Here is a 14,661-nt window from a genome sequence, read left to right as displayed (position 1 = left end):
AAGGAAAAAACATGTAGTGCAAAAGAAGAAAGAATTGAAATCAGACAACATTTTAAAATGGAAATATAATGTTTTATATTTTGCCAGATAAGATATGGTGCTTTTCATTTTACCAAGAAAAATGTTTTAACTAAAATTTTCCTTCAGTTGGGCCATTTAATGAATGATTATTCATATTTTGTCTGTTTGAGCACATTGTTTCCAACTATGACGGATAATGTCATGATTGCTTGAAGGAGATATCAGAAACAGAGATTAGGAATGTAGAGGCAGGAAGGTTAAGAATCAAAGGGGTATCCTACATGATTAATACAACAAAACAGACACAGCAAACATTCCTTGACTGAACACTTTTCGTAATTTCATGCCACTTCAGCCAAATTTAACTTCAAGAAGTATATGACCATTTTGGTAAATTCACTGCTTCCATTTCAATAGTTTCAAAGTGGACCATTTTATTTCTGTTAAGCTTATTATTTAAAAAATTAATGTTTAATTTTGGCACGTTGAATAAATGGAATTGCCTTTTTCTCTTTTACTTTTCTAACTACTACTTCTTCAAAATCTCCTCTTAAAGCAAATCATGAGTATGAAAAACAGGCAAGTATTTTTTTCATCAAAATACAAGGCAATGTTCTCATCTCAGCTTGTCTTGATCTAAAATAATGTTATTTTTATTTCGATTCTGGGCTTTTCCTATTTGCTGATGCATGTAGTAGTGAGGTTTCTCTTTTAAAAATCAGTTAAAAAATAGCAGCGTTTAATTCCTTTACAGGAAGAATGTTGAATTGAATTTCTCCCTAGTAATGAAACTGAGATAATTCTTCCAGTATTCATCTGTACAGTCTGGAGAGAGAGGCTTTTTACGTCCTTCTGTTATGTATTTGAAAAATGTAAAAGGATCAATGGTGATGCCAAATACATTTTGACCATCACTAAGATGGGTCTCACTTGCATAAAACCTCTGTGCTGGTAAATTTATATTAATCCATTTGTTTAACTCACAAATGTGGTAATTGACTGACCTGCTAAAAATTTTTGAGGTTTTAATTTAAATTCTAATAGCTGCTGCAAATTTCGATGTCATCTTGTTTCTTTTGATTTAGAATGAGTGTTACGCATACAGATTTTACCTCATGCAGTAATTAAAACAACAGCATTATATCCAAATCTAGTCCAAGGAATGACTCATCTCTAGCTCTGTGTTTACTTAATGAAGAAAATAGTCTTATCACAGACAAAGTCCTTAAGTTGGTACCGTTCCAAATACCAAAGACGAGTAACATCACACTTTTGTTCTGCTTTACATGTCAGTAACCCAACCTGTAAATATGTATGAACAGGGAGTCGATTGGTCAATCAATATTTAGTGGTAACTCTGTCCACGGAGGGGGTTGGAACTGGCTGATCTTTAAGGCGCCTTCCAACCCAAGCCATTCTGTTATTATGAGATTCTATACAGGAATCAATGCAAATATATGATATCATGATGAGATGACCTTGGCTGGTTGCCACACCACTTTCTCACTTTCTCTCCTGAAGGGGGATGAAAAACCCATGGGTTGAGAGAAAGGCGGAGATAACAGTGGCAAAACAGACTTACTCGAAGAAAATTTAGTTGTTTGCAAGGGTTTGGATAGTCAGAAATAAAAACAAATCAAACCAATGACTTCTGGGTGCCACGGTTCACAGTCTTACCAGTTTATAAGGCTCATTCTTCCGAGGAGCCTGTAGCTTTTAGCACCCTAATTAAGTGTGAATGGGAGGTATGATGCTTGTCATTGTCTCCTGCATCAGATAACCCTGCTGGCATAAAGATTCCTACAATCTCACCTGCTCCCACCGTTTAGATTGATTGACCAATTCGTTCCCATCGCTGCCTCTCTTTCTTTTAATTCCTTGTTGCTCTGGAAGAGTCCCCTGGTTTTTGTACTTTGGGTACCCCCAGAGGAGGGGGAGCTTTCATTACCCTTACACACCTTTTCATTCCCAGCTCCTCTGACAGGAAGGGACTTGGGCTCAGCCCATCACAGCTCTTCTCTGCTTCCTTTTCCTGCTGACACTTTTTCCTTTCTCCAGTATCCACCCACTCCACGAGGTCCACAATGGACTTTCGGGGGACAGCCCTGCCGCTCAGAGAGTTTTCCCTGATAAGACTTTCCCAATCACACTTAGATACACATTTGTAATTACAGAAAGGAGTGACAGCCACAGAGATACTGGCATAGCAATAAGTACATTTAGAAATTGCTCTGTGACATAAGCACACGAAACAATTCCTAGCACAAGCGTATGGACTGACACCTGTGAAAGTGTTGTTCTTCCCCTGCTGAAGTACAACATAGCCTTCAGGGCAACATGGGTTCCAAAGCAGTATGTACTTGAGAAGAAGATCTATTTGCATTTTTTAGCACAAATGAGGGGGAAAAAAAAGGGAGCCCTAACCACAAAAGCAAATAAGTAGGGGAAGCACAAAGTTGTGTATGTACACCCAGCTTTCTGTAGGTAGGTAATGATTTCAGGAAAAGGAGAATACCAACTAAACTGTTAGATGTGTCCAGAATAAGAAAGCAGTATCTTATGAGATTTCTGAAAACAATATCATAAGACCTGCTGTTTTGCTCCTTATTTTTCTGTAAAATCAGTCTTTGTAAAATAGCAACCCTGTTTGTCCTGAAATATCTGGGGAGAGATTAAAATGCAGCACTCTGCATCTCTGTCTTTATTTCCTCTCACTGAAGGACTCTTGGGTTCTTAATCTAGCAGTGAAAGCTGAGCTACCTTTTACTTTTCTCTCAGAAAGGATGTTTCTGTAAATACAGTGTTCTTCGTTTCCACTCCCACTTCAGAAGCAAACCTTCCATTTACATTACTGTCCAGAGGCTCTGAGCTGTTCCGTCTGTTACAGTGAAGAAATTAATTCCAGCATGGAAAACAGGAGGGCTTTAGAAAAGTTCACTTCTCTCTGCACAAAATTGCCATGACACCCTCGTCGAGTGTGTGGGGAGGGGGGTGGGCACAGGGGGAAACAAGGTACAAAAGCTGTCGTTGTGTCCTTAGGGTGCTCCTGCTTGCTGGACAACTGCCATTGAATCGCGAATAAAATCTGCCTTTATCAGAGATACCGTCCTGACAAAATCATTTGGATATTTCCAGCACCTATCATCTCTGCAAAGAGAGAAATAGCTCACGTTTCTTTCTAATTACGTGTGATAGGAGAAATAACAGCAAGCACGCTGATACGCAGAGTCACTCTTCTCAGCCATACTGCAAACAGTGCATGAAAATCAAGATTTTATTCCTGCTCTGCCAAAACAAGCAAATAAAAACAGCGGAGTAAGACAGAAAAAAAACACCAACCCAAAAAACAAGCCTCCACAAGAAGCTGTTTCCCGTTTAATTATCATATAGTTATCAAAAATCTGCCTGGGGAAATTAACAAACATTCGTGTGCTCACACCAGACCACAAACCTGATGGTCCTGTGAAAACAGAAAATGTCAAATAATTAAATAATACTAATTCAAATTCAAATTTAAATACTTATTTAATTAAATAAACAATACTAAATTGTAATGCAGCAGGTCTTATAGTGTGCATGTGATTTGCAAAGTTTACAGAGACACTGGCTGATTTGGAAAGTATACTCTGCATCCCATGTTTTTATTGCTGCAAAGAATATTCTCCCATAGAGGAAAGATGTCAATGTAAAATCAGAGGTTTGATAAAAGACTTTCTATGGGAGAAAAAAAAAAAGAGAAGAGCCATTTCATTGTGAATAATATTATTCCATAAAAGTTAGACCATGTTTTCTCAAGCTTCCTTTGTTGTAATTGCTTTCTATGTATTCATTTCAAAGCAAACAACTGTGGATAAGTGTCACCAAAATTCTTGAGTTCCTGTGTACTAATTATCTGTACAGGTAATTAGTCTGTGCCAACATTTCATTCTATATTATCCAAATCATCACACACTTTCTAAGAACAGTTGGCTGCAGCGGATAATAAATATTCACTCGTACTTATGGCACAATTTTTTTGTGTATAAAAGTTAATATTTTCTAGGCATATATTGAAAAATATCTTTTTTGCTTTCAAATAAATATGCACAATTAACTTAAACTTCTTAAGTTTTTTTGTTTGTTTTCCTAGAGATCTGAAATTAAATGATCATTTAATCTAACTTTTTTTTTTTTTTTTTTGTCACTTTTTTACCTTTGCATAGACACCACTTTGTTTAAGTGACGTGGCAAGACCTGTGAGTTCTTAATTTTGTTGTAACTACCTGTATCTGATCTTTGTACAGGTGAAATGGGACTAGTGTGAGACAAGCACTGATCTACAGCCAAGAGATTTGACTGGACATCAGGGCAGATTCACAACAAGATGATTGATTTAGCTCCCCAACAGCTCTACAATAACGTGACTGAACAATGGATACAGGAACTCTTTGTGAAGGATTTGAATCATAGAATCACAGAATCACAGAATGGCCTGGGTTGAAAAGGATCACAATGACCATCTGGTTTCAAACCCCGTGCTACGTGCAGGGTTGCCAACCACCAAACCAGGCTGCTCAGTTGAGGCAGTTGTGAACCCCCCCAGCAGCTTCTCCTGTGTTTATATCTGAGAATCATTGTGCTGAGAAGCACTATTTGTGTACCAGAATATGCTGATCAACTCCCTAGAAGGAAGAGGAGTCCAGGAAAGCTAGGAGACCAAAGGCAATTCCAGCTGCAGACCAGTGTGCTGGCTGAACTTTATTCAAATCATTTTAAATTTGCATTAGCAACTGTTAACACATATCAGCAGAAAAAGAACCCAGTGACTCACAGTTGACCAGCAGAAAACATCACTGCAAGGATGTTAGTGGTGGAGATTCTGTTGCCATCTGGAGAACTCTTGGCTGCTCTGGTCAAGATTAGATTCTCCATGTGAAAATTAACCCTGTACAGATGATCCCAGTAAATTAGTTGTGAGTTTTGTTTGTGGTTTTGTTGTTGTTGTTGTTTTTTCCTAGTCAGCTCTCTATATTCACAGCAAAGTGACAGGAAACAGAATCCTCAATAGCAGCTTTACACCATGACATTCTACATTATTGACTTGTATCTGTGTGGGTTTTATCATTTTACCTCATCTACAGTCCTATTGTGGTCAGGCACCTTTGTTTTTTCTTGCTTCCACAGAACCTTCCTGCTGAAGGGCTTAATTAAGACCTGAAAAATGAATATGTTTTAATCTTGGCAGACTGAGTACCTGAAATAATTTTGCCATCATGCAATTATTTTTGATAGAATTTCACCTTGTGCAAAGAGGACAAAGGAATCCTAAAAGTTCTCTCAGGTACATTTGAAGAGAAGTCTAGGCGTTTTTTTAATGTAGAAATTAATAGGCTCCAGTCTTAGACAAAATTTGCATGATTTTTTTTTTGAACTTCTAATATTTACATACTCTGAAGATTAAAATGACCACAGTATAGACTATTTTAATGACCACTCAATCAAGAGAGGTCACTGACTTTTAAGTTAAACTTGGGAATGAGGAACACAATATCACAGTCCTTGTTTTACATCTGCCTAGAAAACTAATGATGTATTAAAATTTAATGGCAGTAGAGTCCATCACCCCTCATAAATGATCCATCTCAATGTGTCAGTGTGTACATTAAAACAGTGTGTCTTAAGGTGAATGAGAAAGTGATAAAAAATTAACCCAATCCTCAGTGTAATTACTATGAGGCAGTGATTGGGCTAACCTAACCACCCTTAACACTTCACAGTGATTGAAATGCTATTACAGTTCCCCACTGCAGACCTCTACACAGGAATCTGTTCCGTAGGAGGCACCAAATTTACCCCATAAAAGCTCCACTGGCATCAGTAAAGCATATATCAAACTCAGAATATTATAAAACCATATAACACCAATTAAAAAATAGAAATGCATGGTAAAAATATTTTATCTTCTTTGGTAAGTATTCTACATGAGACGAGTCTTCATGATATTTTTACTCTTGAAAGTAAGCAGCAGCAAATCACTGAATCATAGAACGGTTTGAGTTGGAAATGACCTCAAATATCACACATTTCCAACCCCCCTGCCATGGAGGACAGCTCCCAGTAGATCAGTCTCCTCAAATCTCCAGCCAATCTGTCTTCAGTGGGGCATCCACAATTTCTCTGGGCAATCTGTTCCATCGCTTCATCACCTCATCGTAAAAAATTTATTCATTATGTCTAATCTAAGCCTACTCTCTTTCAGACTAAAACTGTTAACCCTTGTCCCATCACTACACTGCCTTATAGTATCTCAACATCTTTCCTGTATGCCTCTAAACGTTGGGAGACAGCTGTTCTGTACAGAGCCTTCTGTTCTCTAGGTTGAAGAACCTCAACTTTCTCAGCCTTTTTTCACATGAGAGGTGCCCCAGCAATCCGATTTTTTGGCTTGCCTCTGAACTGACTCCAACAGGTCTGTGTCTCTTAGGCTAAGGGCCCAAGAGTTGAATGCTATATGCCTGGTGGGATCTCATGAAAGTGGAGCAGATGGTGCTATGCTTCTATAGCTGCTAGCTATGCTTCTTTTGATGCAGCCCAGGGTACAATCAGCTTTCTGAGCTGTGTGCTTACATTGCCAGTTCATGTTTAGACTGACTTATCATCCACTAGAACCCTAAGTCCTTCTCAGAAGAGCTGGTCTCTATCCACTCATCACTCACATTGTGTATTCCTGTTTGGGATCAGCCTGACCCATGTGTTACATGTTGCACTTGACTTCATGGAACTGCATGTTTTTTTCAAACAAATCCACCTCTCAAGCCTGTCGAGATCCCTCTGGATGGCATCCAGAGTGTGTGTCAATCTCACCACTCATCTTGATGTAAATATTCCATGAGAGTGGTTAAAAATTGAGGTTCAGCATGGAGTCTTCATCCTTGGAGGTGTTCAAGCTTTTATGTTTTTTGTCTAATTAAGTACCTGATAGTGTAAGGCTAACTAGAAATGCTGATCAACTTCAGGCACAATTCCATAACAGAAAAGCTAGAAGAATGGGAAAATCACTGATAAGTATTCTTGTTCAAAGACACACTGTCTCCCCATGAAAGTGAGCATTTGAAACATTTCAATTCTTTCTTGGGGGTCCATCTTGTGCAATAGCCAAGAGGAGATGAATTGATAACCTTCCCTTTCTTCCCTCTGGCAACAACTTTAGAAATAAAATGGATCACACAATACAAATAAATATCAGGTAAGCAGAAACAGTTGTACGTGCTATCGTGTTCATATAACAAAGCTACATGGACGACTCCTGCAAGAACTTAAAAAAATACAAGTTTCAAAGTTTCACACATCAAAGCAATAATTATTGATACAAAAGAGTCTTGGGAATTCTATAAAACCGCATGGACTTGACAATGGGAAAACAGAACGTGCTCCTCAGAAACAATTCTGATAGAATCTAAGAGCTATCAGTACAGGAAAGGGAGTGGTAAAAGATTATTGATAAAAAACAACCATGGTTTTAGAGAATGTTGCAGGAAAACAAAACTACACAAAATCACACATTTTTAAGCAGAAGATCTTTGGATACCCAGGGTTTGAATTTCAGTGCTTGTGAGCAATCATGACTCCAGTAGAATTTAAGAAAAGTCATGCATTTTTAACAACTTCAGAATGGAGAGAGGAACAAAGCCTCAGCTGTGCTTTGTTCTCAGGAGTGGCCTACTCCGTGTGGGAAAAAAAAACACCAAGCTACAACTGAGAACACAACTTTCTTTATTATATCCTGGAGAAATCGTTTTACCGATGTTTCAAACAAATTCAGTTGCATGACATAATCCTTAATGGTCAAAAGAGAAAGTATTCAATATTTTCACTTTATTATTTTAATAAAAGTCCCACATATTCTTGCAACTAACAATTACATAGTTTGTTGATCTCAAAGTGAATATAATTAAATCTGAAGTTGTATGTATATATTCAGAAAGCCCTTACTTATACTAAAAAAAGGTACCTACTGTGGAGGTGAGGCCACTACATAATGTGACAGTCTTAAATAAACAACGTTTATGTTATTTTACTATGGAAAAGTTTTGTGTGTCAGGGCATCTAGGCATCAAAGAAATTCCAGTTTTTGAACACATTTCTTACTTCACGTACTTGATGCCTCATATAATAAAGGTAAAGAACATTGAATCACATAAAACTGAAAATGAATGTTTCTGGTCAGAGAATTCTCCTGTACGTGGAGCTGCAAAAATACAGCATGACCTGCTTCATTAATGAAATAGAGATTAATGTAAAATGCATGTGCAAGGAGTGAAAATTAAAAACAAAACATCTACAGAAATAACTCAGAAAACAACAACAATAAAAACATGTTGCTAGGAAAATCACTTCTGTACAGGATTTTCAGTGTATTGCTTAGATAAATTGAAAAATTGGGGACAGCAGTGTGTGTGAAAAAAGAATGTAAAGTAATAGCAGTATGTAATTGCCCATATCCAGAGTGGAACTATACTAAATGTAAATAAAGTTTCTATTGAATAATTTCTAACTAATTCAAGATGGAACCCTAAAATCATAAGCCCACTAGATTAAGCACAAAATCACTAGCAATAAGTACAAGTAATCCAGAACATAGATTAGCATCGTATGCAAGGTGCTGGTGGTATGCAAATGGTACAGAAGCTGAGACAGTAACATGACAGAAGATGATAAAAATTTATTTCAGACCTTTTTAGAGTACTTTTTTTTTTTGAATGAGCAAAGAAACACACTTCGAATGAAGCTTTATGTGTCCCATCTTTCATAGGAGAATAAAATCTCTTCTAGATGACTTTCAGTAACACCTCTTGACCTCTTAAAATGGATTTGAGACTAGCAGTCCCAACCTCTGGTTCTAAAATCCTCTGCTGGTGTGGGAAATAGGAAAGCAATAAGTAAGATCAGTTGAAATCATGTCAGTTACTCAGTATTATTGCCCATGGGCTGTTGAATATCAGACATTACTGTCTGCAAGAATAAGAATGTATCACCGGTGTAATTTAATTCATTAGAGAAGCCCTATGGTTGATCATCTACAATTTGCTTCTGCTTAAAAGCATCCCTTACTCGCTGCTAGACAACAGCTGCAGTAAACCAACTGAAGGGAAACATGGGAGCTTTATTTCCAAGAGGTTTGCATCCCTCCATTTGTCACGCAGGATGGAATGCACATCAGAACTGTGATTCGGTGCACTTCACATTGGTCACTCCATTCAATAAACTGCAGACACAAATTCTATTACAGCTAAATAGAAATCAATTGTGCTTTTCGTATGGTAATTGCAACTCGACGGTTTGAGGTGATGAAAATCCAAAGTTTAATTCTAGTTTCTTATTACCAAAGATATCATCCAGAAGCAATCTTAAGTCTTGAAGAGATATTTCATGTTAAATATATATAAATAATAATACTTTAAAGCAAATAAAGAAAAACAATGACGGAAATCAACAAATCAACACTCAATGCAGTCTGCCAAAAATAATGGGTAGAGAAGCTTCTTTTTTTGTTTAAGCTAGAAAATTCAGAGAATAAGTTCTGGAGATAGACTTTAAGTTATAAGTCTCTTTTTTTCCCCCATAGATATGCCACACTGTAAATCATGGAGGAGTCTTGATACTTAGGAGATACTTAGGACTCCTGGAAAGTAGTCATTCATTAGTGTGAACACAGCCAGCACAGAAACTGATAGCATCTTGATATCTGAAGACAAAGCATGGGAGCCCCTGACATATCTCTGCAACACCCTGATACATCTGCCTCTTCATACAGCAGGGTTCTACACATCTCAGAATTGGTGCAACATCTTCTTTAGTCTCCATGTGTTATTCTAGCTTTTGCAATGTTCACGTTCAGCTTTAATTTTTATTTAGCTTTTAGAGAGCAATGTGGCATTATATGTGCTAAGTTGCCACTGTTTGTTGGCAGTATAATTTTTCCTTAACTTTTGTAATAAAGTAATAATAATTTTAAGGGCTAAAAGTAAAAACTAATCATAAATTATTGCATTCTTTGCAAAAAAATCTCCTTCTATCATTAAGGAATCACGACCAAACAAACAAAGTAAGAAACAAGAAGCCCATAGGTCTTAATTGTAGAAAACTTGCTTCAGTTAACATTGAGCTATTGAGCTTCTCATGTAAGTACTGCTAGTCCAGTCCAAGCAATTTCTTTACCAGTGAGAAAGTTTAGCATTCTGAAGAAAGAGACCACAAATAGATGGACTGCAGAATGTTGCCCATTTTTTGATTTCCAGGTATAAGCATATTCTTTATGTACACAAAAGTGCATAGACAGCTCCCTAAATCACTGCCTAACAACAGTAGCAGGTGTGGCTTAAAAGTGATGTAAACGTGGTCTGCTTCCTGATCTGGTGGTTTGTTCCTGAGACTTGTATTTGAGTTCATTAGCTTTCAGGCAGACCCATTTCCTCAGGTAGCTTCCCACTTCAGTTGTGGTACTGGCACAATGGATTGGGACAGTGCATGTGGCCAGGGTGGAGATGAAAAGAACTGCCTTTCCCATTGAGAATAATTGTTCACATTATTCACTGTAAATAAATAATGAAATCAAAGCATGTATCATATGTTAATATTATATATTCAAATGTATATAGTGAATAATTTACTGTGACCAGATAAATTCTTCAATAGCTGTGTGAACATATTTTTCTTTGAGAAAAGTTACTTCCACTGGGAAAACAAGTTGTCAGTTTCTATATTAGGTTGCCTATGATTCTTTCTAAATATCACCACCCAAACAAAAAAAAAAAAAAAAAAAAAAGCCAGATCTCCTCACCCTTTGCCAGGGCCTTTAAATATCAAATTGGAAAACATGTTATTCCTATCACTGTTTCATAGAATCATTGACTGGCTTAGATTGGAAGGGGACTTAAAAACTCCAGTTCCACCCCTTGCCATGGGCAGGGCTGCCCTCCATGAGACCAGGCTGCTCAGGGCCCCATCCAACCTGGCCTTGAGCACCTCCAGGAATGGAGCATCTACAGCCTCTCCGGGCAGCTGTGCCACTGCCTCACCACCCTCTGAGTAAAGAATTTCTTCCTAACATCCAGCCTAATGAAGTATAAACTAATTTTTCAAGAAAGTTCTTCGTTTTCCTTAAAATGCTGCTGTACAACACTGTCCAATTCTCACTAATATCTGTATGCGATTTAAACCTAGATAAGGTATGCCCATGTAGCGTTCAAAGTGATTTAATTGCTTGCTTGCAATTAAATAATATTCAAAGGATATACTACGTGTTTTTATTTGAAAATGTCCAATATATCTGATTATACACTGTCATCTGAAAAACACCATTTACATATTCCAGAAGAAATACCATCCCAATTGTGCATACTTTGGAGCTTTTAAGTTTTATGTACGCGACTCAATCAAGCTTCAACTTTGCATATGCATGCCACCTAACTCTGTACCAATGTCAGATGCTCTATGCGCTTCTATGCAGCTGCCTACAAACATTTCAGTTTTAGTGCTATATATAACTGGTATTTTTGTTAGCATGCTTGTTATTCCCTTCCTGTAAATTTGTTCATGATTTTATAATATTGTATAATATTCAGCAATTAAATTCTTTAGTGCATAAAATCATCCACATTTTCTTTGGTGGACAGTTACAATTTTCAATGAATTATTATCTACTGTTTATCAAATAATGTAATGTATGCAAAATTTCTTAAAGTGGTTCATGGACATTTTTCTGTATTTTTAACAAAGAAAATGTGTCAGTCTACTTTATTCATTACTTCATTAGCAGAACTAGAAGAAAGAAATCTGCTGCCTCTTGATGAGGTGCATCAGGTAGCCCTTGCTCGTTATCCCAATTAATTTCTTAGGTGATTCCAATTTTTAATTGGATAGAATATTCATGTTGAGACAGGAAGCAAAGGAAAACATTTCTGACAGGTAGGACAATGAGCAGAAGAAAAAAAATGGCACTAACTGAACAAAATTTATACTAGAAATTGAAAGATTCTAATTTTTAAAGTAGTGAAGCTTTGTAATTGCTTCTCAAAAATTTAACTTACTAAATCTATTCATGGAATTGGATGATTTGATTACATTCATTTTGATAATGAGCTGATGATATTGGTGTAAATGAATAGTAATAATATGTAGTTAACAAAGCATGAAGCTTGTATACACTGTGATTAATATAAGCATAGATTTATAGTTATATCTACATATATGAAGACAGGCTGAGGGAGCTGGGCTCGTTCAGCTTGGAGAAGAGAAGGCTGTGGGGTGACCTCATTGCAGCCTTGAGTACCTAAAGGGAGCCTACAGACAGGAGGGGAATCAACTCTTTGACAGGGTTGATAACTGCAGGACAAGGGGAAATGATTTTAAGTTGAGGGAGGGAAGATTGAGGTTGGATGTCAGGGGGAAGTTCTTGACTATGAGAGTGGTGAGGTGCTGGAACAGCTGCCTAGAGAGGCTGTGGATGCCCCGTCCATCCCTGGAGGTGTTCAAGGCCAGGTTGGATGGGGCCCTGGGCAGCCTGGGCTGGTATGAAATTGGGAGATTGGCAGCCCTGCATGCAGCAGAGGGGGTTTGGAGGTTGATGATCCTTGAGGTCCCTTCCAATCCAAGCCATTCTGTGATTCTGTGATATGAAGATAATATACGTTTAAAGATTCATGCATATATAGAGAACTAGGGAGGTTTGTGTTGGAAGGGACTTCTAAGGCCATCTAGTTCCAACCCCTTCTGCAGGTAGGGACACCTCCCCCCAGACCAGGTTGCTCACAGCCCCATTCAGCCTGGTCTTGAGTGCTTCCAGGGAGGGGCCTCCATAGCCTCTGTGGTTGAATATGAGCAGGTATTTATATATAATATCACTTTCTGTTTGATCACTACTTTTGTGAACTACTGAAGATGTATATTTCACTGTATTACGCTAAATAAAAACTAACAATGTAATTTCCATCTTGAAGGCTGTTTAAGGAAAACAAGATTGGAGCAGCAGAAAACAGCAGTACAGAAACAATGTGATAGAAGATGCATTGAAAGGTAGGTACAGAAAGATGCTAAAGCCTGAAAATATGAACACAGATGATAGATCATATAATTCTGGGCCATACAGTAATGCCAGTGTGACAGCTGGGTAGAACCAGCTTTGTGTATCTCTTGACATTGTATAGAAGTATATTTACAGCTTTTGTAACCGCTGAGATTGTACACAGGATTGCAATGCAAAACTAGCTGTGCAGGACTTACAGGCATTTAAACTTCATAACCAGGTAAGCAAAGCTGATCTCTCGGGCACCTTGTATTGGTACTTAACTATTACATCATTTTTAATTGAAATACACTTTCTCTAACCATATTTTATCTAGTATTTCTAGTATTATTTTTGATCTGTTTTCCTGTTCTTCAGGATTAGTTGTCATCTGCACGTAGCATTTGTGGTTGCACAGTAGTATTCATTTAATCAAGAGGATTTTTGACTCTTTTAGGAAAAAGAAAAATTCTCTCTGCTCAGTGCTCATTTTCAGTGCTTCCTTCACTAAAGCTGGTTTGGACCTTTCCAACCTACACATCAGATTTGAGTGTGTGTAGGACAGCTAAAACTGTTATACAGAAAGAAGAGCAGGAAAAAAAGAGTAAAACTGCCTACAGGTTATAAGCTATCTGTCTTGTCATGGTCACCATAAGAACAGAAACTGCAGAGCAACCACAGCTTCAGGAACATAACGTCACTTGTTTTAATGCTAGAAGGGACCAGTAGGATCACACTGGCTGGCTACACATAACTATATAGCCTCCTGGATTACTACAGTAAGTCTGTTCATACCAAACATAATAGCCTTCATAACATTATATCAGTTTTCATAATACTTTTAAAGTAAGATACTCACATTGTTTCTGAGATGATTGCCTTTATCATCTATCACCACGCATTTGAGTGCACAGATAAATAGTATCAGTGTCAAACTCCATGCTCACCTATAAGATTGTATGAAGCATTGCCTGTTTCGTGCATTTTACAGAGTGCTTAGTGAGGAAAAGATGTAAATTATCCTCAGTGCAGTGCACAGAATCTTATTACTACAGAGAACACTGATCTATTTCTTGTAAGTTTTCATTTATGTTCTCAAGCCAATAGAAATAAATTTGATTTTAAAGCAACTCAGAACTAAAGGATATTGTACTCATTGCAATAAGATACTCATTTGCACAAATAAAAATAATTTCTGTATCCTGTCTTGTTAGCCATTGTCCTTGTCTGTAATCCTCACATGCTGCCTATGGCAAAAAATGGGTTATTATTCAGACTTTCAGGTTTTATGCAGACAGGTTTGAATCATAATCAAATCATTATTTGTAAATAGAAGTTTATATTAGATGGAGAGGGAAAAAGAGAGCAAGATGGATGTCTTATGTGTGCAGTTACTTTAAAGAGACTATTAGTGGTGTCTACTGGTTTGAAGAAGAATTACAACAAACTTTTTGAGTAAGCAGAACAAAGTATCTCTGTACAATGGTGCCAATAATTCAAGTTACAAAAACTGCAGGAACTCAAAATTCCCCCCTCACTTCCATCTCAATTTGACATTATTTGTCAAATTAAATAAAATTAACTAAATTTTGTATAAA

Source organism: Meleagris gallopavo, chromosome 10 (assembly GCF_000146605.3).
Source record: "Meleagris gallopavo isolate NT-WF06-2002-E0010 breed Aviagen turkey brand Nicholas breeding stock chromosome 10, Turkey_5.1, whole genome shotgun sequence".
In the NCBI taxonomy this organism is placed as follows: domain Eukaryota; kingdom Metazoa; phylum Chordata; class Aves; order Galliformes; family Phasianidae; genus Meleagris; species Meleagris gallopavo.
This window is presented reverse-complemented; position numbering follows the sequence as displayed.